General features: G+C 41.9%; 1 long non-coding RNA gene across 2 annotated transcripts in view; it reads right to left on the bottom strand.

Annotated features, from left to right (window-relative positions):
• Positions 1-3,393: 3,393 nt before the first annotated feature.
• Positions 3,394-26,276, bottom strand: part of LOC142142652 (uncharacterized) — a 45,240-nt gene continuing 22,357 nt past the window's right edge. For both annotated transcript variants that reach the window (XR_012689260.1, XR_012689261.1), the window contains exon 4: positions 3,394-4,176. This is a non-coding gene — a long non-coding RNA (uncharacterized LOC142142652). The remainder of the gene's footprint in view (positions 4,177-26,276) is intronic.

Genomic DNA, 26,276 nt, shown 5'->3' with positions numbered 1-26,276 from the left:
TTGTCCAGGAGACTTAAATAAGAAGTTTCTTAATTTAAGTTCCTTAATGAATCAGGCCCTAGAAAACAAAGGGTATATTCTTGAGAGAGCTTACAATCTTTTGGGAAAAGTGTAAAGTTGAAATATGAAGAGCGAGTGTGGCTCAGAGTGGAGATTGGGACTGTAAAAGATCCTGTGCTATGCCTTAATTGCACACGCTATCTATGTATTCTGTTCCTAGATATGTTTGCTACATAACCACACACTTTTACACTTTCCCTTTTATGACACACCTACTTCAGGGCTTAAACCCTAATTTACTGAGATCTATATATAATATCTCCTGTATTAAGACATTATAAAGTCATATACACAACAAAGATATATTGTATATTTATGAAATAGGATCTTTGCTTGTACAAGAATATAGTAATATAATTTCAATGACATAATCTTAAACATGGTACGTATAACAGATGAAAATCTTTGTGTAGGTACAGTAACTTATTACTTTCTTGCTAATTGTGTATATCTTAATCATGTGGGTGTGTGTAAATATATATGTATGTGGATGTAGCTCAGAACTCATTACCACTCCCAAGTTGGCTGCATTATCGCCTCCTTACATATAGTAATCATAATTGCACTCTATCTGTCTATCTGTGTCTGTCTATCTATCTATCTATCTATCTATCTATCATACTTGCTAACTCTTCCGGAATGTCCGGGAAACGCCCTATAATCCTGGTAGGAACTCCCGGGAGAGTATAGCAGCCTCCCGCATCTGGACACTTCCTAGTGAAGAATTAGATCCAAATGCAGCGATTCCCAGGAAATCACAGCACTATGTCCCCCGCTGCAAAATGACGTGTTTGCGTCATTATGTCGTGGGTGACGGAGCCAAAAGGACGCTATTTGCTCAGCTCCGAACCCGCATGCCCACCTCCCTCCGGCAGCTCCCGGGAGGAGGTGGGCATGTAGGTGCCCACCACCTTGCATTTTTAATATGCACCTGCTTAGCACAATAAAAGGATTTTGTGCCATTTGGCACGGCCATTGCCAGGACATAAATGCACAAAGATGTCTGGACTAGTAAAGATTTTTAATTCTGTGTTTTATTTCCAGCAATACAGTTTGTGAAGAAAGTTCTGAATTTTATTATAAACTGGAAAGAAAAAAAGTTTTAAGAGTTAGTATGAAAAAGAAATTCTATTTAAAAGTCACAAATATTTGTAATTCAAATATTTGAAAATAGAATTACTGGACCAATTTCACAAACTGGCTTTTGAACCAAACCACAAGAGATTTGCTCATCTCTAGTTGTTAGCAATTTCCAATGAGGATAGTACAGAATTGATCAAGTTCTGTGAGCAGAGCTGGATTTAGGGGGGCATCGGGGGCATGTTCCCCTGGCCCACCTCTGTCAGCTTTTCCCCTGACTAGGTGCCAGTGGGGGGGTACAGTGCAATATTTGGGGGCTGGCCCCTCCTATGGGATAAGCCACTTTAATTTAATGTTAGGGTTGTTTGAGGCCATTAATTGAATGTGGGGCTGAGTTTAGTGATGATAACTATTCAATGTGAATATGAATTCTTTAACGTCCTGGATGGTTGTGAGAAATGGTAATATTTATTAGACATAAATGCTACTAATGTATTACTGGGACTGTTTGGAGGGAGGGAAATAGGTGTATTTATTAAATAGGAATGCTATTATTTTAATGTTGTGGCTGGTTGGAGGAAAATAGGTCAAGTTATTAAATGTGTTTGCTATTATTTTAATATCAGAGCTGGTTGGAGGGATATATGCCTATTTATCAAATGTGAATACTATTATTTTAATGATGAGGCTGGTGGGAGGTCTAATTATTAAACATGTGTTCTATTAATTTAATTCCTGGTTGGAGTTTTCTAGATTTCATGTACACTATTTTTTCACAAATAGGGCCCTCAACATTCCAGGAATTAGACTCTTTTCGTCTCCACCATGCAACACTACTGTGCTGAGAGCTGTAAATGACAGCTATGGAGTCCGGTGTATGGTGAAGCATAATAATATTTATGAGTAGATATGATCCAGATAGTGCAGAAAAGGTACAAACCGAATATTGCAGACACTGAACTATGGATCTCTGGGTGAGGCTGAAAGCAGATAATAACAGAGAATATGACTGGTGCAGGTGAACGGGCTGAGTGAAAAGAACCAGGAACAGGGATGTCAGCTAGCAGCTTGCAGTAGTTCCAGAGAACAGGAGAAGAAACAGGAGAAACAAATGAGAACCACAACCTCAGGAACAGCAACATAAATGATGAGCAAAGATAAACTGAGGGAGGCAGGCATAAATAGGGAGAGAACAGATGCAGTAATTAGCTGGTGCAGCAGGTTAACCCCTGCTAGTGAGAGACAAAGCAATGGAACAGTAGCAGAACCTCTGGTTAGTCAGAGGTACTGCAAGGCCAATACAACTAATATCAAGTCCAATGTAGTCTAGGAGGCATGAGCTGGCAAGACAAAGCAGAATCCAGAGGCAATGCTGCAGCACAAGCAAAGGCAGATCCTGACACTCCAATAGCATTACTTCTTCTTCACCCCCCTCTTCCCCTCCATCACTTCTTTCACCTGTTCATTCACCGTCATATCACATACTGCTGGATACAGACTGGCTCCTCTATAATTTTATAAATGCAGACATGGGCGTTCACAGTTCGTATGGACCAATCATGGCAGCTGTAGCAGCAGAGTGGAGCAATGTGGGTGCCCGTTTATTCATTCATCTACAGCCCTTGTGTTAGCAGTTGTGTCAGAAGAATTTTGGCTGAAGTTTCTGTAGCATATAAACGTATACAACAAATTATTTAGCTTATTTAATCACTACTATAGTAAGGTAAGTTTTTTTATAACATTAGAGTTTGTGTATATTTTTTAGGATGTTATGTAAATATGACAAGATGTGTTATATTTTTTGTAGGAAAACATTAAAGATGGCATTGAACAAAACTGTAGAGCTCATGAAGGTCTTCATTGAGGCCTACAGGTTCCATCCCTGCCTATGAAAAACCAAATCCAAAGAGTATTCCAACAGACAGAAGAGGGACTTGGCTTTGGATGAAATGGTGAAAGTGAGCATTCCCCATTATCCAGGAGCAACTGTAAAGTGAAAAGATCCAAAAGATGAGAACTGTCTTTAAAAAGGAACTTAATAAGGTGGAAGCCTCCAGAAGCTCAGGGGCTGAAGATGTCTATGTGCCCCAGTTGTGGTACTTTGACCTCCTGCATTTCACCTATGATAAAGAACTTGCAAGCCAGTCTACCTGCAACATGGAGATGGAAAGCTGTTCCCCACCAGACATTCAATTCTGATGAAATTCTGGCAAGGTGCATAGTAAGTAAACATAAACGCGTAAAACATTTATTTTTCATATCGCTGACAATGAAAGTTATTTAATATAACATACAATACGAATGTACATACATTACAAAATGTCAGTCTGTCATGACTCAGCACTCTTACCATTAAAATATTCTAAATAATCCTCCCTGTTTAACTTTGCCATGTGGGTGGCATTTCTCATCTGTGAAGACTACAATGGTGTCAACACTACTACTTCTTCTACTTCTATATTATTTTTAATAACCCTAGGTACACTGCAAACACTGGGGCTTTTACAGCTAAGAAAGTTGTGAAGGACACAACAAGCCATCACATCTCTTTTATCTAGGCACAGCTTTATGGCAGAATGGAAAACCCTAAACAATGACAATTGACAATAGATAATTAAAGATCCTCCTTTCTGGTGTATGACTTTTTTGGGGATAAGGTTTTAATATATTGTTGTGCAGCGCAATGGCTTCATCAGCAACAAAAACAAAACTGGTCCCAAATTGTGTTTCGGTGTGTCGTGGAAAGTTTACTGAATTGTTTTTTAGTTTGTCATGGAAGGGAGTCTTCTCCAATGCCCCACCATCTGACACTTTTCCATTTTTACCAAAGTCCATGGATAGAAATTGATAGTTAACATCCACTATGGCCATCAGAATAATGCTGAAGAATCCTTTGTAGTTGTAATATGATCCACTTTTTGAGGGTGGCATAATTCTCACTTGTTTGCCGTCTATAGCACCACCACAATTTGGGAAATTCCAAAATGTTTCAAAATCTTGTGTAATAAGTTGCCATTCTTCAACCGTTGTAGGAAACTGCAAGAGATAGATTATTGTAATGTTAAATCAATATAAACATGTATTATCCAACTCACGAGTTTACATTCTGATTTTATGACACAGCCAAGCCAGATTCTGTGATGTAGCAGAGTAATTTGGGACAACGCCGCATGTCACCCAGCTGAGAGAAGACAGTCAGGAAAGCAGAGACTCTCCCACACAGCTTTCCACATATAGACCCACACAGGACACTGTTAAAGCCAGCTAGTCACAATGGAGTCAAACAGACAGAAGGGGAAAAAAAGGGGACCTGACCATGAACAAAGCGACATGCTTACTAGAAGAATGATAGAGTCTGCAACCCAGTTAATGACAAAGGAATCAGACAAATGTGACCTGCTTGGGACAACACTGCAAAAAAAAAATAGAAGACTGTTGAAATGCGAATGTAGATGGAACGCTTTGTAAGCAATATGATTTACAGAACACAGAGGAATCTTTCACAAACATTATTTTGACACAATCACTCCACACACAGGAGCATGGGCATTTATGGGTAATCTCAATCAGTCCATCCGCTACCACTCCACAGGCAACATCCCATCATGGAAAGCCAGACAAGTACCCCTTCTATCTACAGGACTTCATCACCAATGAGAAGCACAAGTATGGCACAATACACAGAAAGTCCATCATACTTGAAAAATAGTGAACATTACTATTATGAACAGCTGTAACAACTGAGATTGTTTTTTTTTATACATTTTTCATATGTTTTATGTGTGCCCCATTTTACTTAAAATATTTGTTTTGTTTTTCTGTCATCAGCCCATCTCTGGTCTGCACACCAGGGATTGGTCTCATACCCCTCCCACCTATAGGACCAAATCAACGCTTCCACTGTATGTTGCCATACAGTGAAAGTGCATGTTTACCGTCAATTCTCATAAAGATTCATTGCCCTATCCCATCTTCAATTCATCTCTAGTGGGCAGAGAATTTGTTCCATACCCCAGCCGCCTATAAACCCAAATCAGCACTTCTACACTTCTACTGTATGCTGGCAATGTATATCATTTGTTTGTGTGGTTTTCAATATGTTGAGTTGTTTATTATCTATCTTAATAAAAAAAAGGTTTGTTCGATAGCCTCACAGGTCTCAGGTATGATCAAACTCAGAGCTTGTGAAATTGCTGTGCTGTATTTGCGATCAGCCAGTGTCCCTCCTGTGGAGAAAAATCATAGTGTAGCAACCAGTCTCTGCTCTGCAGAAATGGATCTCCGTAAATGGGTGTCCTCCTTCTGGATGAGTGGGGTGACAAGCTGGAACAGCTCCTGGAATATGGGATCAATCATCTACAGAAAATTCCTGAAGTCACCTGGGTTGTTTTCCCATATCTCCTGTACCAGGGGCATATGTGAAACAGAGTCTCTCCTCTGGAACCACTCCTTGATACAACAAGTCTGATTCTTTCTTCTTCATTCCCTTCCGGTCTGTGTTTGCAGTGTTCTTGCCGTAGTGAGAAGCAACAAACCACAAGCTTTCTGTTGATTTATTGTGCCCATTATATTAGTATAAATCAGACTTATTGCGTGGTTGTAAACAGAGTATATACATAAAGATGTCCAATAGAATGAATGGTGATGATGTATTTCCTTTGTGGGTGTTGTGTGCGCAGAGGTTCAGCTTTTTATTTTAATTTATTTAGAATATTGCTGCTGGGAGGTCATATATCTGCACAGTGTGTACGGAACAACGATCGTGTCAGATGATGGTTATTACAGACAAAAATCACAGCTCCGACGTTAAATCGGGTAAAAATAGATTAAAACGTCTATAGTGTATACACAAGAATTGGCATGCTGATCAGAACTTCAGTTGATGATAAAATCGCTAATGATATCATATCGTTATAATTTTTCAGTAGTGTGTACCCAGTCTAATTTGCAAAAGGACCTCCCAGGATTGTAAGGTAGACATGCACCTTGATGTGTGCTGGGCGGATGATCCAAGCAAGTGATTTGCCTCCAGTTGGCTTTGAAAATGACCATCACAGTTCTTGTGAGTTCTCGAGGCAGCAATACGCATAAAACAATGCTCTGCTAGTTAGAGAGAGGGAGGGGATGTTTAGGATAGAAAATAAGGTTGTTTTTATATCAATCATTGAAATGATTGACATTATAAACTATACCAGTGGTTCCCAAACTTTTGCAGTTCGCGGCACCCTTAGAGTCTCCATAATTTTTTCAAGGCACCCCTCCAAAATAATTACTGAGCAGTCCTGTTTTAGAAGTAGTTGGGTCAAAAAAGTGTAATAAGTATTTAAGTCAGGACAGAAATACTTATTTAGTTGTATGCAAATATGCTCCCTCTGCATCCAGACACGCTGCCCCCTCTGCGTCCAGACACGCTGTCCCCCTCCTCTGCCCTGTCACGCTGTTCCCCTCCTCTGCCCTGTCACGCTGTTCCCCTCCTCTAGCCTGCTACCTGTCACGCTGTTCCCCTCCTCCAGCCTGCCACCTGTCACGCTGTTCCCCTCCTCTAGCCTGCCACCTGTCACCCTCCTCTAGCCTGCCACCTGTTACGCTGTTCCCCTCCTCCAGCCTGCCACCTGTCACGCTGTTCCCCTCCTCCAGCCTGCCACCTGTCACGCTGTTCCCCTCCTCCAGCCTGCCACCTGTCACCCTGTTCCCCTCCTCCAGCCTGCCACCTGTCACCCTGTTCCCCTCCTCCAGCCTGCCACCTGTCACAATGTTCCCCTCCTCCAGCCTGCCACCTGTCACCCTGTTCCCCTCCTCCAGCCTGCCACCTGTCACCCTGTTTCCCTCCTCCAGCCTGCCACCTGTCACCCTGTTCCCCTCCTCCAGCCTGCCACCTGTCACCCTGTTCCCCTCCTCCAGCCTGCCACCTGTCACGATGTTCCCCTCCTCCAGCCTGCCACCTGTCACCCTGTTCCCCTCCTCCAGCCTGCCACCCTGTTCCCCTCCTCTAGCCTGCCACCTGTCACCATGTTCCCCTCCTCTAGTCTGCCATCTGTCACCCTGTTCCCCTCCTCTAGCCTGCCACCTGTCATCCTTTTACCCTCCTTTTGCATGCCACCTGTCACCCTGTTCCCCTCCTCCAGCCTGCCACCTGTCACCCTGTTCCCCTCCTCCAGCCTGCCACCTGTCACCCTGTTCCCCTCCTCTAGCCTGCCACCTGTCACCCTGTTCCCCTCCTCTAGCCTCCCACCTGTCACCCTGTTCCCCTCCTCTAGCCTGCCACCTGTCACCCTGTTCCCCTCCTCTAGCCTGCCACCTGTCACCCTGTTCCCCTCCTCTAGCCTGCCACCTGTCACCCTCTTCCCCTCCTCTAGCCTGCCACCTGTCACCCTGTTCCCCTCCTCTAGCCTGCCACCTGTCACCCTGTTCCCCTCCTCTAGCCTGCCACCTGTCACCCTGTTCCCCTCCTCTAGCCTGCCACCTGTCACCCTGTTTCCCTCCTCTAGCACACTCCCTCTCACTCTGCCGCGAGCCAGCCAGAAAAAATAGAAACAAAAAAAAAAACAACTTACCAATCCGTGCGGAGCCGGGACCCTGCATCCTTCTCTCTCACGCAGCTTGTCACTGAATGTCGAGATGCGTGAGAGAGGAGGATGCTGGGTCCCGGCGCCGCGCGGATTGGTAAGTTTTTTTTTTGTTTCTATTTTTTCTGGCTTGCTCGCGGCACTCCTGTGACAGCGCCGCGGCACCCCTGGGAGCCGCGGCGCTCACTTTGGGAACCGCCGGACTATACACAGGGCTAAATTTAGAGATAGACAAACTATAACATGAATTAACAAGATTACTCATCAAGAACTAAGCTACATAGGGAGACAGTTTATTTCAGAGAGCAAGGCAATCTTTCTCTTGTCTAGTTGACCAAATGAGTCCGGTCATAAACACAATGCACCAGATTATAAGTACCAAAGTGAGTGGCATAGTTAAAGGTTGGAGAGACGGTCCCTGGCTGGCTATTGTGCTGCTAGCCTTAAATAAAGCATCTCCATCTGTACTGTGTTTAACCTACAGTGCCAATTCATGTGTATGTGTGCTTGTGTATATACATCTGTATATACATCCACAGATGGATAGATAGACATATATATATATATATATATATATATATATATATATATATATATATGTATATATATATATATATATATATATATATATATATATATATATATAAAATGCAGACAATTTTTTTTGACTTACATCAAAACTTTCGGATCACGAGCATGACACAGTGTATGTTATAGAGCAAGTAAATAGAAACATGCATCAACAAGTTGTCCACATTTAGCACAACTAACAGATTCACACTCTTAGCATCTTGGTCATAAAATGGGATTATTTAAACACAAAGGCGTCTCTGGGACTTATTGTCCTGTGGTTTATAGAAGCATGAACTTTCTGATGTTTAATATGAAAGTGAAAAGATCTCATTACTACTGCTGTGTTCTCATTTTAATAAGAAATGGAAATGTTACCACGCTTTTATTCTTTTCTTTTCATCCTTTGATTTCAAAGCGCTATAGAAAATTCCAATATCAGAACATTTATTATAACCCATATATAATTCCTACTCATGTAATGTTCTTAAGTATGACAAAAGGGGGTGATGTGTCCGCAAATTGAACTTGTAAATCTGAAACCCCAAGATGGCAATACAGCAGGAAAATCAGTCTTAAAGTTCACATATGTCCAAAATGGCAATCTAACTTCCAGCACTATTTGATATTGAACACTTGATTTTCTCCTGAGTAATGCCTAAATAATTCATGAGATTAAGGGGAAAATAGACTGACTTTATTTCAAGCATCACAACTATGCATTGTAGTCTTTTATTTAACATTTATTTGAAGATGTAGGGGCTGATGCAGAGATAGATGCAAAATGGGTATAAATTATTCTTTAAAAATAAGAGTATAGAAAAGAGTGTATCTTTAAATGCTCCCACTTCTGCACCAGCAACATATGTACCATATATCCGTAAATATTAGAGATGCTCAGGCTCGATTTTCTGAAAACCGAGCCCACCCGAACTTAGAGGATCCTAGTAGGCATCCTCGGATCTGAATCGAGACAAAATGTCATTGTTACATTGTCGGATCTCGCGGGTTTCCATAAGTACCTCCCTCCCCAAGAGATCCAGTGCCATTGCTCACACAGAAACGGGTGTAGCAGTGTTCTTATCACTCTCCATTCTTCAGTGACATTGCTCAGTGACATTGCTCACACAGAAACAGGGGTAGCAGTGTTCTTGTCACTCTGCAGTCTCCAGTGCCATTGCTCATACAGAAACAGGAGGGGTAGCAGTGTTCTTGTCACTTGACAAAAATTGTCTGGAATTGACTGGAAATTAATGTTATTGAGGTCAATAATAATGTAGGAACAAAAAAAGAGCCAAATTATGTGATTTTAGAAAAAAATAGGGATCCAAAAACAAAGCCAAAACCAAACACACTAGAGAGGTTTTGCCAAAACCAAAACACAAAGTTAATCCAGATCCAAAACCAAAGCACAGGGGTACTAATAATAATTATATCAAAATTATGATTTCCTTCAAATACGTAATTGATCTTCCAAATATCAGTTATCATAACTACCAAATTCTTAATATATTAGAAATGTTACAAATATCTAACATTTTAACCACTTATAGTTGAAGGAATTGGTAGATGCTATTGTAAGTACTAAGCATATTAGCATATTTTCTTTTAAAGTTTTTTGCAACTAAATCTATTTTGCCCCTTATTTACCCCTCTGACCCACCTCTTTGGATTATCATCTGCTATCCCCCCTCTCACTCACCTCCTGTTGCTTACTTATTTATCTTATTCTTTTCTGTCCTTTATTGCTCATCTCCTCCTCTCATTTGTCCTGCAGCGGCTGCCGCTCAGTTCTCTTTGATTCTTATGAGGAGACTGGCTGACTGGGTGGGAATTATTTATTATTATTCCTACAGAAGAGATATTATTATTATTATAAAAAATGAGGCCATATATACTATTATTTTAATAAAAGGGGCTCTATTGCAATTTTAAAATAAAGGGGGCACCTTTATTATTTGAATTAATAAATTGGCCAGCATTAGCATTTTTATTCATATAGGGGGCACATACATGATATTTTTTTTCAGCACAGAAAAAAGTTTTATTTATTTAAGGGACACACATTTTTTTTTATCCTGGTACCCAGCTGACAGGGGTACCAGGATAAGGCTAATGCTACTAGGCATTGGCCCAGGCATCCCTAGATGTGCCCATCTCTCCCCTAGAAGTTTGGGAACAATTCTAAGTAGCATGACCCGGTCAGAAAGAGCAAGATAGATTTTTGGGTGATAGGGAAGATAGGTTTTGGTTGTTTTTTTCAGCGGGTTAATATGTGGTTTGGTATTGATAAATGCAGTGGTTGTAAAATTGCCCAAAATCACACCAAAAAACAGCTATTTGCAGAAATTGACGCTTGGTAAATTATTATTATTATTATTATTATTATTATAATTTATTTGTTAGGCGCCACAAGGTGTCCGCAGCGCCGTACATAGTACAAACAGTAAACCATACAGGGTTAAACAGTACAGAACAGTAAACACAAAGTACCAGTGCTTCATAAACTCCGGGACAGACAAATGGAGTAAGGACGGAGCAGAAGAACAGGTGTGGAGACACGAGGGAAGAAGTGCCCTGCTCAAATGAGCTTACATCCTAAGGGAGGGTGGACGAAACAGACACAAGAGGGAGCGGTGATACCAGGGGAGAGAGGGAAGAGCGAGCAGAGTAGGTGAGGGGTTAGGTGGATGATTGTTAGGCTTTAAGGAACAGGTGAGTTTTAAGTGCTCGTTTGAAGGAGCACAGCTTGGGAGCGAGACGGATGGAGCGAGGGAGGTCATTCCAGTGTAGGGGGGCAGCTCGGGAGAAGTCTTGGATTCTGGATTGGGAAGTGGTAATGAGAGTGGAAGAGAGGCGACGGTCAGTGGCAGAGTGCAGGGATCGGGCAGGAGTGTGAATGGTGAGGAGGTCGGAGATGTAGGGGGCAGTAGACTGGGAGAGAGCTTTGTAAGTGGTGGTAAGGAGTTTAAAGAGGATTCTGTAGGGGATGGGGAGCCAGTGTAGGGCAAGGCAGAGAGGGGAAGCAGAAAAGGAGCGGCGTGAGAGAAAGATGAGTCGAGCAGCCGCATTGAGTACAGAGCGGAGGGGGGCGAGATGAGAGAGGGGGAGGCCAGTGAGAAGGTTGCAGTAGTCGAGGCGGGAGATAATGAGTGCATGGATGATGGTTTTGGTGGCGTCTTGTGAGAGGAAGGGTCGGATGCGGGCTATGTTGCGAAGTTGGAGCCTACAGGCTTGGGCAAGGGATTGGACATGGGGGGCAAAAGAGAGAGAGGAGTCAAGGGTGACACTCAGGCAACGGAGCTGGGTAACAGAGGAGATGGTGGTGTTGTTAACAACGATAGAGAGGTTGTGGTGGGAGGGGAGTTTGGGGGGAGGAAAGACAATGAATTCAGTTTTGGAGATGTTAATTTTGAGAAAGCGGGAGGATATCCAGGAGGAGATGGCAGAGAGGCAGTCAGATACGCGAGAGATAAGGGAGGAAGAGAGATCAGGAGAAGAGATGTAGAGTCAAATGTCGTCAGCATACAGGTGATACTGAAGACCAAAGGAGGAGATGAGCGCACCAAGGGAGGAAGTGTATAGCGAAATGAGTAAAGGGCCGAGGACAGAGCCCTGGGGGACGCCTACTGGGAGTGGGGAGGGGGTGGAGGAAGAGCCAGACATGGAGACAGAGAAGGTGCGGTTAGCGAGGTAGGAGCAGAACCAGGCATGGACGGAACCGGAGAGGCCTAGAGAGAGAAGAGTTTGCAGAAGGAGGGGATGGTCCACAGTGTCAAAGGCCGCGGAGAGGACAAGGAGGATGAGTAAGGAGAAGTGACCCTTAGATTTGGCTGAAAGGAGGTCGTTGGTAACTTTGGCCAGGGCAGTTTCAGTGGAGTGGAGGGAACGGTATCCAGATTGGAGAGGGTCAAGGAGGGAATTGTCCGAGAGATATCTGGTAAGGCGACAGCAGACTATCCGCTCAAGAAGTTTGGAGGCGTAGGGGAGAAGTGAGATGGGGCGGTAGTTGGCGATAAATTGATACCTGGGGGTAAATGTATGAATCTCCGGATTCTTCATCTCCGGCGTGTTCAGCCTCTTCAGCGCTTAAATTTAAAGCGGCGCTGCCTTGCAAAGGGAAACTTCCCTTTACAAGGCAGCGCCGCTTTAAATTTAAGCGCTGAAGAGGCTGAACACGCCGGAGATGAAGAATCCGGAGATTCATACATTTACTCCCTGGTGGCCATTGAGTTAATACAACCTTTATATTTACCGTATATACTCGAGTATAAGTCGACCCGAATATAAGCCGAGGTACCTAATTTTACCACAAAAAAATGGTAAAACTTATTGACTCGAGTATAAGCCTAGGGTGGGAAATGCAGCAGCTACTGGTAATTTTTTTAGATTTATTCATTGTTATGTTTTTAATTTACATCTCTATATGCATTTTTATATCATGTGTGTTGTTTGCTTGTCGTCTAAGTAATGGATTGGTAACCAATTTATGACTTTCCAAAATGTATTTAGCGCACCTATACACTGTGGTGAAAAGGCTTTAACATGTTTAAATGGTTGAAAGATGTTACAATTACCTTGGTGGTGTAAGGGGGTTCAGGGTGCATTGAGTGGCGTTAGGCCACCGCTCCAGTATGTGGTGTGCCACGGAAATCCTCTATCCTTATGGTTCAGTCTGGATTCCGTGGGACTTGGGGGTGTTGCCTGCCTTCCATGCTCCAGAGTTCCACGAAAAAGGAAGGCAGCGATGGGAACAGCTACAGTAAATCTCAAGCAGGCACTGCGCTGCGCCCTAGAGTCTCTAGGAAGCAAAGCTCCACAGCCGAGTTTCTGGCTACAGCCTTTTCCTTCCCCCGCAGTGGAACGCATGTGCGTTCCACCAACAGGAAGTTCGGCATTTGGAACGCAAGTTTGCGTTCCAAATGCCGAACTTCCTGTCGGTGGAACGCACATGCGTTCTACTGCGGAACTTAACAACTGAGGGACGGGACACCAGGTAAGTTCACCCGTGTATAAGCCGAGGGGGCCTTTTTCAGCATACAAAAATGTGCTGAAAAACTCGGCTTATACACGGGTATATACGGTAATTTAGATTTTACTCATTCTTGTTCAGTTTTACTATATACAACTTCTATAGTATACCACAATCGTTAATCTATTTGTAGCTAACACTGTTATTACTGCTACATAAAGAAACTTTAATTTTGACATTTAATGCATCACATGCCAGTCATTTAAATGGCGTGTGATGTGTTAAATGTCAATTTCAATTTTTTTGCTACAATTGTATATGTGCATATTAATGCAGCATTAAGTATTGCAAAGGGCATCCCATTGAAAGTAGAGCCAGAACCCCTTTTACCGCCAACTCACTGCTATAGAAATATATCCATTTTGCATAAATAAAAAGGCTCAGCAGACACCTACTAAAATGGGAACACCTCCAATAATGCCACTCTACACCCAATCTAGTTTATCACAAAATCTCATCCCAATACATTCATTTGTGTGTTTTTATTTTTTCTCAGAAGCAAACAGATTACTGCGGCTAGTTTGCATTCTCAGTGGAATCATGACAGCTCTATGGTACTTATAAGGTTTTACATCTCAAGATGGTTTAAAGCATTCTTTTCATTTTCTGAGTAAATTGTGATTAATAACAGCAGGCATCAAACAGATTAATGGGTGATAAATTAGTCATCGTATGTCAGTGTTATTACATTGGGCTCACGTCAGTCTGTCTATTTGTGATATCATTGAGACGCTTTTATTGATTAATGGCATGCTAATCCATCTAGCCACGTTCCTCTGGACAGTAGAGAAGTAGAGCTCAGCAGTGAATGCATATCAATTATCATCCTCTCTCTTGTACTGTTATGTAGTGATTTCCCAGTTTGTGTATAGTCCTCTTTTTAGTGTTTAGTATTGAACCAAAAACACAGTGACATGTCCTATATTTCATTATGGCTTTATGAAAATATATCGTTGCAAGTTTGCCACTGTGAGATTCAGAGACAAATTTGGGCAAATATCTTACATTTAAAGACATCATTGTTTTAGTTTTTGTTTTGAAAAATCAAAGTAATTATGTTATGTGGATTTTTCCCCTTAAGCACAGCTGTGGGACTGGGTGTAAAAGGTGCAAAGACTCACAAGAATACTTCCCTTTCAGCCTGCTATTATATATTGTAATATTGTGTATGTATTATATTGTATTTTATTATTGTATTTATGGGCAGCACGGTGGCTAAGTGTTTAGCACTTCTGTCTCACAGCGCTGGGGTAATGAGTTCAATTCCTGACCATGGCCTTATCTGTGTTCTCCCTGTGCTTGCGTGGATTTCCTCCGGGAGCTCCGGTTTCCTCCCACACTCCAAAAACATACTATTAGGTTAATTGGCTGCTATAAAAAATTGACCCTAGTCTGTCTCTGTCTGTGTGTATATGTTCGGGAATTTAGACTGCAAGCTCCAGTGGGACAAGGACTGATGTGAATGAGTTCTCTGTACAGCGCTGCGGAATCAGTGGCGCTATATAAATAGATGATGATGTATTGTGCACTCCTTATTGTAAATTTTAGAGATATTAGAAGTCACAGAGGAGTTCTGTGATTGTGTAAAGCACTTCTGTATTGATGTTAATACAACTAAGCACTCAGCATCAGCCCAACCCATTCACATAGTCTTCTTTTTCAGTGCGGCACAGCCAAAGGCACCCTAAAGTACAATAGGTATCCAATCAACCTAGCTGAACACAGAAAAACATGCAAATCCTATGTTCTGCAGAACAATATAAAACCAGCAATACATACATTTGGCGCTGCCTTCACACACACTGGGAAAGATGATAAATGCACATATGAAGTCTATGTTCAGGTTTCAGGTCTCTGAGCTAGGAGGATATATAACACAAGAAAAAACTAATGGTGCAGTACATAAGCACAATTGTCCAATCTGTAATATTCCACTAGAATCAAAGCCCGTGTATAGATGAAACTACTGCACACAACACCTGTGTTTCCACTCCAAAATGAATCCCCCTTATGGTATGCGCTTACTTCACGATGGAAGTATTCAAGCCCTCAGAGGTAATGCTGATATCGGATTCTTTCCAAGATTATCCCGATGGTCTCTTGCACTCATAAAAACAGTAAAAATAAAAGCAATCTGGTGCATTAACCTTTGTAATTTAAAAACAGATTCAAAACAATTGCATTGCTCATACCGGAAAGCAGTGATATCACGCATGGAACAAGATGGTATAAATATGAACGATCCCTCTCCACAATCAGTCTCATATGTCCATGTGTGGTCCCCGCAATTCCGATCTGCACAACGATTAAAACCAACGCGTTTCGACCTGGAACGGTCTTTTTCAAGGTGTAATATTTAATGTTTCAGCGTCCTTTTTATTCCCTTCCAAGTCCGCCCCTTTTCCAAAACGAGGCTTGGTTCTATGGTGTGAGAGGAAGTTCCAGTGTCGTGATGTACAGCCCCATGTGCGTAACCATAGTAACTTGTTCCGCTTTGCTCTAATTGGATATTCTGTATTGTTCACATAGCGTGTGTGCCAGAGGATGATTCTAGGACTCACAAAATAAACAGGCATGTATAAATAAATGGAAATAAGGACTATAACAGCGTCCCACATTTGTACTTTTTCTATATCCTATTTTCTCCATATCCTGACATACTGATGATACCCATGGAAAACAATGATAACAATTAAAAACATGTGTTCATGCATACATCCCAAAAGATACTATGGCCATAATCATAAAAACCACTTTAATTCAAATTCAGAGTTAAGGCCTTTGGGGATCAATGTATCTATATTAAAGAACTGCAGAACAACCCTCCCTTCAGTAGAATCGCTATTTGTCAGAACCAGCAAAGTTTGGAAGATACTTATGTGACTGGTTCTTCAGCACACACGATTTCCAGGATTAGCAATTAGTAACAAATAGTATCTAAACATCAAATGTTGCTATGCCAATGCAGTGCAGTCTATGCTGAGTTTAAAAGAACGGCTGGTCTGTCATGTTCCCATTGGCTCCCCTCAGCCCCTTCCTCCATGAGTCAAGTACTCATTGTTTGGTGTTTTTATAGAAAAAACATTTTGAAAAAGAATTGTTTGCTAAACTGCTTTTGAGGGAAAAAAAAAATCGAAAAATACTTTAGGCAACTTGTGACACGTCAGCTGTTGAGGTAAGTACAAGCCACAGCACACCCTGATAAACTGCATAGTGTTAATTAACTTTCTCACTGTGTAACATTTGGGGGGAACAGAACAGATGCACATAGATGACTTACCATGTTCACAATGGACCACCTAACGTCTGTTTCAGACCCACCACAGCTGCTCTTCACCTTTGCACTGTGTTCAATAAGGATCTAACTCCTGGATCCTGCAGAAATACACTGAAGCAGACAGGTGGCATAGAGAACATCATACAGTACATTATGGGCCTACCTTCACTCACCTTTAAACTGACCACTCTCGCTTCTGCTGACCTGCTCTGGGTCACACGTTTCTGCCGGTACTCACCCGCTCTGCAGGCCTCCACCTGCCGCCTGAACCCCAGCCTTTAAGCTCACCTCTCTTGGGGCACAGGATTGTGAGTGCCCTTCCGAACCGGATAGAGGACAAAGTGTCTCCTTTACTACAAAGGGCCTAGTGCTCTGCTAAACCAAGAGTCTACTGCCCCGCTAACACAGGGGACCTAATGTCCCTCTAACCACAAGGGCCTAATGACATTCTACCCTAATAGGGGCTTAGCACCTCTAACAACCAGGGCCTAATGGTCTCCTAACAAACTAAAGGATCTTACGCCCTATTAGAGACTAAGGGCCTTGCGCTCTCTACTAACTATAAGGCCTTGTGCCCAGTCTGAACTTCAATGGCCTTGTGCTCTCCCTAAGCTATCTATGGGCCTTGCGCCCAAGTGCCACCTATGGGCCTTGCGCTCAAAGACTAATGGGCCTTGCGCCCAAAGACTAATGGGCCTTGTACCCACTCACTAATCTAACTATAGGTCTATGTGTCCTGCTACACTAATGGGCCTTGTGCCCAAATACTAAACTAACTATAGGGCCGTGTGTCCTTTTAGCTACCTATGGACTAGTGCCTAGCTAACCTAACTGGCCCGGCGCCTTGTGCCCCCGTTACTTGCCAATGGGACTAGTGCCCGACTTGATCCCATGAGCCTTGTGTCAGACCTACAGGAGTATTTATACTTAACTGCTCCTCACAGGATAATAAACTTTCCCCGGGCGTCTTTGGGTCTTCCAGACCATCTAGTCGGTGGCACCTATTCTCCGGCGAGTGAATCCCTAACGTATTCTTGGTAGAGTAGCTCCTGGCCTTTACAAGGGCCCTCTGCCACGGCTGTGTTTTTTTCTTCTTCTGGCATTTTCTTATCTTGATACTGCGCCTCTCTCGTCATCATCTCATGGCAGGGTAGCTCTTAGTCCCGACAAGGGCTCCCTGCCACTTCTGCCAGCATCTTCTTTTCTTCTGGATATCCCATGACATCTGCTCTGTTGGGCTCCACCACTGCGCTAAACTTAAGATTGAAAGGGCCAGCAACTTATACAGCCATGGGCGCTTCGACGCGCTGCTGCGTGGTGATGCGGCGAGCCCTTATTGGCTCAACACGGCGCCAACACAGCGCCATGTTCAAATGGCTGGGAGGTGAGCCCTGATTGGCTCACTAATTCAGCCAATAGGAGGACAATCCGCCTCGACAACTGGAGGGAGCCCATCGGTCGCCGAAACGACAGGTGAGCCACTCACATTTTGCACTCTAAACCTTATATAACAACACTGACAACTCGGATTTCGTCAAAAAACAGGTCACAGTGGCGAGAGCAATTGCAAGTCAGCTAATGGCTTATAGCAAAACTAAACAGTGTATGTCCACAGGCACTAACCACTAAGCATCGTCCTTTATGATTAGTCAGTGCTAAATCTGTTGTCATCATGACTTCTCCCTCTCTGGGCTCACAAAGACGTGCCTACACAAAGCTGGTCCAGGGTCCCCCACACAAAGGGACCAAGAGCCAGGGTGCTTCAAAGTGGGTAGGGACTTGCGGCCAATAAGCAATAGCACCGTGTGAATTAGCCACTGATTGCAAGTGCTTTCTTGCCAACAGTGCCTCCTCTGTCAATGGATAAAGAACATATGGTTAAATAAAATTTACAATTGCAGAGAGGGCGGGAAGGGATTCAAGCAGCAAAGAAAACCAGCAACCACTGGGGGAAGAATTTATGGGCCATGTCGGGCCCCTTCTCTGTGTATCATATAGGCTGGAGGGTATCAGGAGACTTGACCCATACATAGGTAAGTGCATGACTCATGACAGACAGTCAGATGTGTTTACGGTGTTTGACTTAAGGCCTCACTTGTCATAACCTGTAGAAATCAGTGCATGCTGTGAGTTATTGGTTCACAATGGCTGACAAATCACAGGCTGTCTGTCTCTACTTTAGTCCAATCTAAATGTAAAGTTTTTACTGAAACCCCCCCTTCAACCGTTCTCAATTACAGCCTATTTAATTCCACCTTAGCCAGACTGCACATTACAGATAACAGCAGGAGATAGTTTTTTAATGATGTGAAAATGCTTTGAGTAATGAATTGTTTTGTGTGTGTGTGTGTGTGTTGTTTTGTTTGCTCACACATGCAAGTGTGTTTTGAATGAATATTTCATGAATAATAGATTTACTTGTTTACATAGCTAGAGTCTTAATTAGGAAGCATCAGCTACTTATGCTAATTAATGCATTTTTTATTTGGTGGAGTAAAGAAAAATAATGTTGCAATTTAAGATAAATGGGCATAGTGTTTCATATATGCAAATTAGAGGGAAGGGGATTATGGGAAATACATAATGGTGTTTTTAACAATGATGAGAATTCAAAGTCATCTGTATAAGAAGACAAGAAAGTTTGCTGGCAAATTAGGGCATAAATTGATTGTAGGGCTAGTGACTTCAACTCACTTGTTAATATCTCATAGAGACAAGCAGCCCTCACATAACAAACAAACAAACACCTTTGTGGAAACCAACTTGGTGAGGAAACACATCAGGGGGTAAATTTACAATTTAAAGCGGCGATGGCTTGTAAAGGCAAGTTTGCCTTTACAAGCCATCACCGCTTTAAATTTTCACTGCAAAGTCGCAGATTTCCAGAGAGTTGAAAAAATCGGACGTTCATACATTTACCCCCAGGAGTGAGAGGAGAGAGTTTGTGATTATGAAGAATTCTTTTATCAACTGATATTGCAAATCTTCAGATTGTCAGCATGGCTCAGGATCTTCAGTGAGACTTATAATGGGAGGGTCTACCTAAGGCATTGGTGGGCTCACACAGCCATTTTGTCTGGATTGCTACTTAACCACATCTCTCCAGAATTTTTTCTTGCCCTTTGTGGATTACAAGATCACTTTCTAAGTAGGAATTTCATATACTTATCCTCTTTATTTGACTGCTAAACCATATTATTCCCGATGGAGGACGCTTTTCAATGATGTTTGGTAGTTATTGTTTCCTAATTTGGGGGTTAATGTTATATATTATCCTCTGTATCTTAAATTATTTACTTGGCAGTTACTAATCTACTACAAGTATTTGCTTCAGATTATCTCCAATCTCATTGAATATCATTATTTTAACTGATACAAGTTTATATTATTTGCATATGTGAAAATAAATATAATTTGAATCAAGTTCCATGATTTATTGCATATTAATTGTACCACAATAAAAATGAGGATTTAAAGTTACAAGATTACATTAAGTTATGTTTTCCTCTTTATATTTAATGTTAAGAGCAAGGACTGGAATATTAATAATGTGGTCCCTTCACCCAAATTCAAGTTTATACATCCTATGTCCTCAAATATTTCAAATTAGTTATCATTTTTACCACTGTAAATCTTTAGCTCTGAATCTTTGTTTTCATAGGCTCCAGATGCCCGATGACCCAGTTTTCACATTAGAAATGAGCAAAGTTTAATTAATAATTGTTCAATAATTGTTAAGAAAATGTCTATTTTAGATTTATGATCAGGCAAATGCTTTTGTAGATATTAGGAACTAGTGAGCTCAAAGAGACATTAAGCATGTCAACTTATCAACTGAATAATAGTTTAGCCAAGCAGTTCCGAAAGTGTGTGCCATGGCTCCCAAGGGTAAAAATACAGAAGAGAAGACAGAAGAAATAGAAGAAAGAAGGCCAAGTATGGTAAGTAATGAAACGGATGGGAAATGGTGATAGGAAACAGCAATGAAGGGGCAAAAGAATGAAGGAGGGGGCAGAGTGAGGATGAAGAGGGGAGGAGTGAGGGTGAAGAGGGGCAGACTGAGGATGAAGATTCACGGAGTAAGGAAGGAGGGCACAGAGTGTGGATGAAGGAGGGCACAGAGTGTGGATGAAGGAGGGCACAGATTGTGTGGTTGAAGGGGCACAGAGTGTGTAGATGAAGGGGCGCAGAGTGTGTAGATGAAGGGGCACATAGTGTGAGAATGAAGGGGCACAGAGTGTGAGAATGAAGGGGCACAGAGTGCGAGGATGAAAGGGCACAGAGTGAGGATGAAGGAGGGCACAGAGTGTGTGCATGAATGGGCACAGAGTGTGTGTATGAAGGGGCACAGAGTGTGTGTATGAAGGGGCACATAGTGTGAGGATAAAGGGGCACAGAGTGAGGATGAATGGGGCACAGAGTGAGAATGAAGGAGGGCACAGAGTGAGGATGAAGGAGGGCACAGAGTGTGAGGATGAAAGGGCACAGAGTGTGAGGATGAAGGGGCACAGAGTGAGGACGTGTATTATGTTTTCAAACAACTTACTAAGTATTTCTGCCCTGATCTAAATACTTATTATGTTATTTTGACCCAACTACTCATAAAACTGGACTGCTCAGTAATTATTTTGGAGAGGTGCCTTGAAAAAATTATTGAGACTCTAGGGTTGCCACGAACTGAAAAAGTTTGGGAACCACTGGTTTAGCCCAAAGAATGGTTGCCTCCATTGTGTGTAGGTGAGAAGAACACTTTCATTCGAAATTTATGGTTTCATTCAAAGAAAACAAAATTTTTCCCATGATACTACTGTGCCATCTACATTATAGAACACATTCTAGAGATGTTCACACTCGCCCCTCTTGAATCAATCTTCACAGTGACTGCTAATATTCCCAAACCAGGCTATGATGACACCCTAAATCTTTCCAATCTGTTACACCGTTTAATGTATTCTCAGTATCAAGCTTTTGCAAGACAACATATTTTCACCGAGCCTATTCAGAATGTCTTTCAGGTCAATAAGAAATTTGTTGAAATATATACGAGAAGAAAATAAAGCCATTTGAAGATAAAAATCAATATCTCATCCAGATATTTTTTTCTATTCAGTTAAGAAGTTCATGTTTATTTTTGGGCTGGTAAAGTATATGTTGTGTTAAACAACTGACATCTAAACAACATAATTAAGTGTTTCAGATTAAGACGTGTGTATGTGTATACACTCACACACACACACACACACACACACATATTGTGAAAAGCACCATGGTCAGAGCACAGCTATGCTGAACCACTTTGCTGTAGTTTATTCAGGGTTATCAGGATGGAAAAGAGAGCAACTCTTGTAGTTTCAGCAGTCACACCAAACAAAAGTATTTAGACAGCCATACAACCCTGCTGCCCGCTAGACATACAGTATCCTTACAAGAGAGAGAGAGAGAGAGAGAGAGAGAGAGAGAGACGTGTGTGTGTTTGTATGCATCCACTGAAAAAAATGTATCTTAGTGAATGTGTGCTAGGTGCAGAAGAGCATTTCACTCTGCACCACATTAAATAAGATTTTGTGCTCTGGAACAAGAGATATAACAGGGATTCCAAAGGGCGGAGATTTCACTCATATTTAGATGTCTGCATTTTAATCACACTTGCCAACTCTCCCGGAATATCCGGGAGACTCCCGGATTCCGGGTAGGTATCCCGGACTACTGGGAGAGTATGGCAGCCTCCCGCATCTGCCCACTTCCTAGTGAAGTCAATATCTTGTGAGCCCATATGAGCAATTTTTGATTCATTCTTGGTCTATGATCATATGTGTATTTTTTATAGATTTGGGGAATCAATGTTATTACATAGGTGCACCTAATGTATGGGTTTCCTCTGGTCAAAATTAAATATCTATCTGCATGTATTTATGATTATTCATATGCTTTTTATATTGTTATTAAAGTTTTAGAATATCCACATTGCATTCACTGGTTTATGAAGGACGAAGTAAATCTACTGCATTTTTTGTTTCCATTTCCTTCTTAAATGCCTCTACTGCAGAGACACTAGCTGTCTAAAATTCAGAAGTCTGAGAAAGTCTGAGAAAGTAGATAATGGGCTTTGATCTCCATAACCTCACATGCAGACCCGACCATATGTCTAGTTGATTTGGCACTGAGTATGTAGCCTTTAGACCACAGGGCGTATACACATTAATGTTCTCCCCCTACTAAACTGCAAGTGGAGCAACCTTTCCGCCATCCATCGATTTCTTCGGCTGAGCTCAAAGTAATATAGCACCCATTCAATTAAGATCAGGGCAGTTACCGCTGTGGCTTTGGAGGGATTTTTACATTTTTACATCGATTGCTGACATAATGCTATTATAGCAGCTGGAGGAAAGTCCAATAGCTATGAAGCCTCCTAGCCGACTCACATTGCTAGGCGGAGGTTGCTCGTTAGGCACATGTTACTCGGAGACAAACATACAATATGTTTGTAACATTTAGAGGTTCCTGACACACCATTTGGGTAACAGACATTGGAATTACATCCCTCCTCTGGCTCATCTAATTATATGTCCAGCAGTCTTCAGTACTCTATATAGCTGGCAGCCGGCAGGAGGCCGTCACATGTTTTTGTTTCAAGGGGGTGTTTCACCCTACCTAAATTTCGATTTGGCATAATTTGTCCAGTCTATTGCCATTATCAGCTTGAGCCTGAAACCCTAGAGCACCCCTTCATTTAGGTTTGTGTGCTTTTTGCGGGTCTTCCATTATTGCGTTAAAACAATTTTTACCTTCATATGGGTTACTGCACCCTCTGCCCCTAGCCGCCCCCCCTCCCTCTTTTTACTCAGCAACTCTTTGCTGTTGTATGTTGCTTATTTGTCCATCCGGACAACATTTGACTGGAAGGTATGTTGTTTGCTGGTGTGTCCATGGATGACACAGATGAGGGTGGGTATTCATTAATTTGTGTTCTGGGCATCTAGCACTAGAGGACCCATGTGTGGTCATCCTTTCCCCAAACTGTTGAGCTTTCTTGGTTGGTTAAAAACGGTGTTTGCTTGCTGGATCTTACGGTCTCAGAGGTTGAGTCTCAAGGCTCTCTTGGCATACTAATTGTACTTCCTGGAGGCAGTGATTTGATTACAGCAGATCCATTGAGTTGATTACTAAAGTCAAGCTGAATTTTAGAGGGATCAACCTAAGATGTCCAGTGGTAAGTTGTGCTGGTCAGATACTTCCTTAAGATATGCTGGTGGGGATGATTAGTGGTTCCAGCATGAGGCTATTTCTAAAAAGCTAAACGGGTCCACTGGCATATTGGTTAAGGAGCTCCATGGGAGTGGTAATGCAACACTTCTGTATTACAGTGGACCAAGTCAAGCTTTCAGGCACGATTGGGTTCACCTTCTTGGTGAGAGGGTAATATTTGTGCCCCCATTGAAAGGATCCTCCATGATAAAAAAATAAATAAATGTAATTAGGGCCAATGGCCAGGTTCATTAGGACTCTTGGAGGTGTTGAAAAGTAAATGTCCCTTGATTATGGTGAACAGGCCCCATGTTTAGACATGATGGTTTTCACCTTAATGAGAAGGTTTGTGGTTGCTCATAGAACAGATTTCTTGGAGGGTAAGGGGTTGGTTTAGGTCATTTGGTGGCGGGCTGTTTGTCCATTAAAGGACCATAGTGGTGGTAGGAAAGCACTGCAATACATACGTTGATATCTCTGATTAATCGGAGGTTAATCAGAGATCATGAAGTTTCAGGTCATGAAGTTTGGGCTCACATACACAAACACTTACCTATTAAGAGTGGAAAGGGAGTATCAACAATTTGCAGTTTAATCAAAATCAAATAGGAGCAGTTACTCAAAATGTAAAGCACTGCACATCTGCATGTTTTGCAACTAGTCAATGAGTGTATAGACATTATGTACAATAAATTTATATTTATTAATTTATATTTATTACATTTAATTTCATGTGTTTCATTATTCCATTTATTGTTACAGCCACTGCTTTGTATAGTAATAGTATAGAATACATTTTAGCTCAACAGAAGTATCTTGCATCACTATGATGGAGACGTTTGTGCTTGGTACCAGGTAATTTAAAGATAACCCTGCACAAAACAGTATTGCAGCTTTTAAATATGATCTGTCTATGCTTAGTGACAGTTCTCTTTAAAAGTTCACCATTCTCTATAGCAGATGAAGCACATCATACAGCAGCTGTATGCATTGCAATTCATGTTGAAATACTCAGCTTATTATCTTTTGCCCAATGAAATTTCTTGTCTGAGCAGATAAAAACAGTACAGTTTAGTTGGATGACAGGAGAATAATGAAGCTAGTCATTCAGAGACTCCTTAGCCCCATTCCAGTTATATCTCTGAGTTATTCTTCTTGTTTCCTGAATCTGCTGCATCTCTTAAGTAAGAAGAGTGAATAGACCACTGGATAAATACCTTAGGGGTTTGTGTTCTCTCTACCAAATTGCCTCAATGTTTTTCTGAAAACTTGACTAATCTGATTATATGGCAGGTTTGTAAAATGCATCTTGGCACAGTCTAATATCTTTTTTGTAATCTGAACATTACCCGAAAGGCCAGAAATGCATTTCCATAAAAATATAGTATTTGACTTTAATGATCAGAATAAATGGAGCACTTACTTTAAAGGGATATGGTCATTTTCTGGCAGAGAATATTGCTTAGTGTCTAATATTAATGAGAAATTATATCTGCAAAGTATGCTTTCATGCACAACATACCTTTATGGCTTCTAAATCTAATGCTGTTATATTTTTGCCAAATATCACTATGTTATCAGGGGCGGATTGGGAACATAAAGTGGCCCTGGGAAAATTTCTGAAAGTGGCCTCATGTAAACGGGACTAAAATTACTGCAGGTAGAGACAACACAAACTAGGCAGGGTTAGCACACTGTTAGACCTAGCCACAATGGTGGTATGCGGGGCCAATGCTTGAGATAGTGATAATAGAACTGTCACGGATCAATGTAGAAATACAGCTAAGGAGGCATGGATAAGGTGAAAAAACAAACAATGTTTATTGCTGGAGAGTATGAACAGGTGATGAAATCATAAGCTTGCAGAAATACCAGATATTCAGCAGTTGCAGGTAAATGGGAGGTGAGGAAAGATTCCAGGCAGCATATACAGTGACATGCACAGGTAAGTCCCAGGTTCACATATGAAACAGGTCAGCAGAATGTATCTTGAAATAGATCTCACCCAGCATTGATCCAGGAGCACCACAGGAGGAAGTGACCTCAGAGTATAACATCAGGATGACAACAATAACCAGCAATGACTTCTGGGAGAGACAGGTTTAAGAAGGGACACACCCAGGTGCAAGGAATAATTACAGGGCAGGTTAACCCCTGATACAAACAAGTAGGGCACAATAGCAGCACCTCTGGTGAATGAAGGTACTGCTGCAGCACATAAAAATAAACACAAATACAGCACAGTGCAAAACAAACAGGGGCTGCAGGATGCAAGCAGCATTCAAAAGGGAGATGTTGCAAAGCAGACGAAGGCAGACCATGACAAGAACAGGTATTCCACTGTACCAATGCAGTATTTGTGAAATAGGATTCCTCGTGCAAAGGAATTCTTTCTGCCAGCTGGGCTTACCATCAGCAATAGCAGCATTATCACCAGTGGAAACCC

The sequence above is a fragment of the Mixophyes fleayi genome, chromosome 3 (assembly GCF_038048845.1).
Source record: "Mixophyes fleayi isolate aMixFle1 chromosome 3, aMixFle1.hap1, whole genome shotgun sequence".
In the NCBI taxonomy this organism is placed as follows: domain Eukaryota; kingdom Metazoa; phylum Chordata; class Amphibia; order Anura; family Limnodynastidae; genus Mixophyes; species Mixophyes fleayi.
The sequence above is the reverse complement of the archived record's forward strand: the minus strand, read 5'-3'. Positions and strand labels throughout refer to the sequence as shown.